Genomic DNA, 5,697 nt, shown 5'->3' on the forward strand with positions numbered 1-5,697 from the left:
TTTTTTTTTTGAGGCAGAGTCCCATTATGTCACCCTCGGTAGAGTGCCATGGCATCACAGCTCACAGCAACCTCTAAGTCTTGGGCTTAAGCGATTCTCTTGCCTCAGCCTCCCACGTAGCTGGGACAACAGGCACCTGCCAGAATGCCCGGCTATTTTTTGTTGCAGTTGTCATTGTTGTTTTAGCTTCCCCAGGCTGGGTTCGAACCCACCAACTTCAGTGTATGTGGCTGGCTCCATAACCACTGTGCTACAGGCACCAAGCCAATGGGAGAATGTCTTAACAGTAGCATAATTATATAGTGAAATCCAATAAAGCAATGGCAAAATATAAACTTTACCTTCATCCATCAACATGTATAAATATCTAAGGTATAATGTAGATTGGAAAAACAAGCCTCAAAACACTGTTTTTCCTTTTATAAAGTACAGAACAAGCAAGGTTGAAATCCAAAGGCTCATAAGAGACTACTATGAGGTACTATATGCCAATAAATTAGAAAGCCTAGAAAAAATGAATATGTTTAAATTTTTAGATACCTACAACTTACTAACATTGAACCAGGAGGAATCCAAAACCTGAAAAAAACAATGACAAGTAATGAGTTAGAAGTAGTAATTAGAAGTTTGCCATCAGTCTTGGTACCCATAGCACAGTGGTTACAGTGCCAGCCACATGCACAGAGGGTGGTGGGTTTGAACCCAGCCCAGGCCAGCTGAACAACAGTGACAACTACAACAACAACAAAAAATAGCCAGGTGTTGTGGTGGATGCCTGTAGTCCCAGCTACTTGAGAGGCTGAGGCAAGAGAATCACTTATGCCCATGAGCTTGAGGATGCTGTGATCTCACCATAGCACTCTACTGAGGGGGACATAGTGAGACTCTGCCTCAAAAAAAAAGTTTCTAATAAAAACAACATAATTAAAGAAATAAAAGAAAAAAAAGAAGTTTGCCATCACAGAAAAGCCAAGAATGTAATGGCTTCACTGCTGAATTCTACCAAGCATTCAACGAACACAGTAGGATTAGTATTAATCCAACTTAAAAATTAGAAGAACAAAAGATGAAAATACATAAGAGAATTCTGAAGAATAAAAAGGACGAATAAAAGCCCAGAAATAGATCTATGCAAACATAAAGTTTTGTTATCTAGGAGGGACATGGCATGACATCTCAGTAAATTGAAAAAAATAAAATTGGATTTTTCACACCATAAACATAAATTCCCAACCTACTAATCACTTAAACTTCAAGAACAACACTTTTTCTAGAAAATATATGAGAATTCTTTAGGGCCAGGTGCAATGGCTCATGTCTGTAATTCTAGCACTTGGGAGGCTGAGGAGTGTGGATTGCCTGAGCTCATGAGTTGGAGACCAGCCTAAGCCAGAGCAAGACCTCATCTCTAAAAATAGCCAGGCTAGTGACAGGTGCCTGTAGCCCCAGCTACTCAGGAGGGTGAGGCAAAAGAATCACTTAAGCCCAAGAGTTTGAGGTTGCTGTGAGCTATGATGCTATGGCACTCTGCCAAGGGCAACAAAATAAGTCTCTGTCTCAAAAAAAGGGGGGGGGGAGAAAAGAAAATATATGAGAATTCAAAAAATTGAGGAGAAGGGAATACTCGTAAACTTATTCTATAAGGCCTATATAATTCTGATATCAAAACCAGACAAAGACACACAAACAACGAAAACTACAGGTTTCTGATGAACATAGATGCAAAATCCTCAACAAAATAGTTGCAAACCATATTCAACAATACATTCACAAGATTATCATCATGATCAAGTGGGATTCATCCAAGAACCTCAAAGATGGTTTATCATACACAAATAAATCAACGTGATATATCATATCAAGATCATATCAGAACAAAGGACAAAAGCCACATGGTCATTTCAATTGATGCTGAAAAGCATTTGATCAAATTCAACAGCTCTTCATGATTAAAACTCCCCACAGTCTGGGTATAGCAGAACCTTACCTCAACACAATAAAGCCACAAATGACAGACCCACAGATATTATCACACTGAATGAGGAAAAACTGAAAGCCTTTCCTTTAAGATCTGGAACAACGCAAGGTTGCCCACTGTCACTACTGTTATTCAACATAGTACTGGAAATTCTAGCTGGAGCAATAAGATAAGAAAAAGAAATGAAGGGAATCCAAATTAGAAACAAAGAAGTCAAGTTATCTTTTTATGCAGATGATGTGATCTTATACCCAGAGAAAGCTAAACATTTCACTCAAAAACTATTAGAATTCATAAATTTATGAGTAAAATGGCAGGATACAAAATCAACATACAAAGCTCAGTCACATTTCTATATTTCAACAGTAAATAATCTGAAAAAGAAACCAAGAAAGTAATTCCATTTACAATAGCTACAAATAAATAAAATACCTCAGAATATCATAACCAAAAGAGTGAAAGATCTCTGTAACAAAAACTCTAAAACATGATGAAAGAAGTTGAAGAGGACACAAGAAAATGGAAATACATCCCATGCTCATGGAGTAGCAGAGTCAATATAGTTAAAATGCTTATACTACCGAAAGCAATCTACAGATTGAATGGAATCTACATCAAAACACCAATGACATTATTCACAGAAATAGTAAATGTAATTCTAAAATTTATATGGAACCACAAAAGATCCAGAATAGCCAAACCATCCTGAGCAAAAAAAAATGACACCCACTGTAGGAATTGCATTGTCTGACTTCAGATTATACTAGTGAGCTGTAATAAACAAAACAGCATGGTATAGGCATTAAAATAGACACATACACCAATGGAATATGATAGAGAACCCAGATATAAATCCACCAATCTAGAGTGAACTAATTTTTGACAAAGTGCAAGAACATACAGTGGGGAAAGGACAGACTCTTTAATAAATGGTGCAGGAAAAATGGGATATCCCTATGTAGAAGGATGAAACTAGAGCATTATCTCTCACCATATAAAAATAAAATAGGTTAAAGACTTAAATCTAAAACCTGAAACTATATAGCCACTGAAATAAAACATTGAGGAAATTGCTTAATAACATTGATCTGGATAAGGACTTCTTGAGGAACATCCTCAAAGCACATGCAACTAAAGAAAAACCAGGCAAATGAGATCATATCAAGCTAAAATGTTCCTGCACAACAAAGAAAATAATCAATAGAAGAGACAACTCACAGAATGGAAGAAAATTTTGTAAACTACCCATATGATAAGGGGTTAATAACCAGAATACATAGGAAGCTTCAACAACCCAATAGAAAAAATAGTCCAATTAAAAAATGTGCAAGGCCAGGCACAGTGACTTACACTTGTAATCCCAGTACTCTGGGAGGCTGAGGTGGGTAGATTGCCTCACAGCTTTGAGACCAGCCTGAGAAAGAATGAGGCTCCATCTCCAAAAATAGCTGAGCACTGTGGCGGTACCTGTAGTCCTAGCTACTCAGTAGGCTGAGACAAGAGAATAACTTGAGCCCAAGAGTTTGAGTTTGTTATGAGCTATGATGCCACAGCACTCTTTTGAGGATGACAAAGTAAGACTCTGTCTCAAAAAAAAAAAAAAAATGAGTAAAGGATCTGAATACACATTTCTCAAAAGAAGACATATGAATAACTGACAGGTATAAGAAAAAATGCTCAACCTCATTAGTCATCAGTTTTGCAAATCAAAACCATGAGATATCATTTTACCCTAGTTAAAATGGTTTTTATCAAAAAGACAGGCAATACTGACTGCTGATGAGGATGTGAAATGATGGGAATCCTTGCGCACTGTTAGTGGGTATGTGAACTAGTGCAGTCACTATGGAGAACAGTATGGAGGGCCCTGAAAACACTGAAAATATAGCTACCATGCGATCCAGAAATCCCACTGCTCAGTATATCCCACTGTCCTTGAATATATTCAAGAAAAGGAATCGAATATATCAAAAGATAACGACACCTTCCATGTTTATTGCAGCTCTGTTCACAATAACTTAGATACAATTTCAAGCAAAGTGTCTATCGACAGATGGATAGATAAATTGTGGTACTGTGGAATAATATATAGCCATAAAAAGTATGAAATCCTGCCATATGCAACAACATGGATGAAACTGGAGAACATTATATTCCATGAAATAAGCAAAAAAAGAAAAGAAAAATCTTACATATCCTTACACTTAAGTGAGAGTTAAATACTAAAAACAATTGCTTTGATGAATACAGTAAAATGATGGTTACCAGAGGCTAGGAAGAGTAGAACAGAAAGAAGAGAATAAAGTGGAAAATATATAGTTTAATAGTTAGATAAAGAATAATATCAGATACCACAACAAAGTGACTCTAATCACAATAAATTAGGGCATAGGTTCAAATAACTAAAAGAGAGGAAATGGAATGTTTCAAACACCAAAAAGTGTTAAATGCCTGAGTTGATGGATACCTCAATTACCCCAGATGGATTAATCCAGATTGTAGGCCTGTATCAATACATCACATGCACCTATAAAGATATACAACTATTATATACCCATATTAATGAGAATTTTAAAACTTAAAAAAAAATAATAAAAACAGGCTTAGCACCCATAGCACAGTGGTTATGGTGCCAGCTACATGCACCAAGGGTAGAGGTTCAAACCCGGCCCAGGCCAGCTAAACAACAACAACTGCAACAAAAAATAGCTGGGCATTGTGGCAGGCACCTGTAGTCTCAGCTTCTTGGGAGGCTGAGGCAAGAGAATAACTGAAGCCCAAGAGTTTAAGGTTTCTGTGAGCTGTGACGGCACGGCACTCTACCGAGGGCAACCTAGTGAGACATTGTCGCAAAATAAAAAATAATAAATACAAAGAGAATGTTTAGAAGAAATAAGCAATATTAGATAAGGCATTATTTAGATATTTATGCAATAAAATTACAAGTTTTTTAATACAAGGAAGAAATTCAGGTAACCATCTCTGCAGGGAAGCAAAGGGATGATGTCAGAGAAGAGGCAGATGGGAGACATTAGTAATGCTCTGGGGATTTGCTTGGGTGATGGATTCACAGGTATTTATTTTTATTCTGAAAATATAATGCCATTTCCTGAGACATTCATTCATTCTTCCTGCAGGGCCTCTTCTCCTCTGATGGAGAGGGTAAAGGTGACAGTCACATGCTGTGACAGCAGGGTGTGCCCTGTTACTGAGCTTCTGCCTGCCGCTATTGCTCTTCTTGTTTTCTTCAGCCAAACCTCAACTTCACATGGATCATGTCAATGGCTGAAGCTCTTTCATTAGAGATCTGTTTACTTCTTGGGTGCTGCTGGGCACCAGGGCTGTTTCTCACTATCTCAGACAACTCTGCTGTACACGTCAATGTGCAGAAGGGCTGTGTTCCCTGGGCTAATGTCCACTCACTAGGATTGTGGTATAGCTCCTGTAGCAAATGGTCATTTTGTCCTACAAAAAGAGCAAACTGGAGTCTGCCCCAGTCTGTGGGGTGTGTCCTTCCCTACAGTCCCACCAGCACTGGCTTTATACTTCATTGATTTTTGTGGGTATGTCTCTCTTGTGATATTGGTATTCTGCTTGAGGTGAAGTACTCACATTGTCAAGTCAGGTGGCCTCTGAGGGTATGTTCTTCACACATTCTCTTTTCCTATGTCTTAGTCCTTTCTCTAGTGGGAATTTGTTCCCTATGCACTGAAGAATAC

This window comes from Otolemur garnettii, unplaced genomic scaffold, assembly GCF_000181295.1.
Source record: "Otolemur garnettii isolate 467f Iridium unplaced genomic scaffold, OtoGar3 scaffold00082, whole genome shotgun sequence".
In the NCBI taxonomy this organism is placed as follows: domain Eukaryota; kingdom Metazoa; phylum Chordata; class Mammalia; order Primates; family Galagidae; genus Otolemur; species Otolemur garnettii.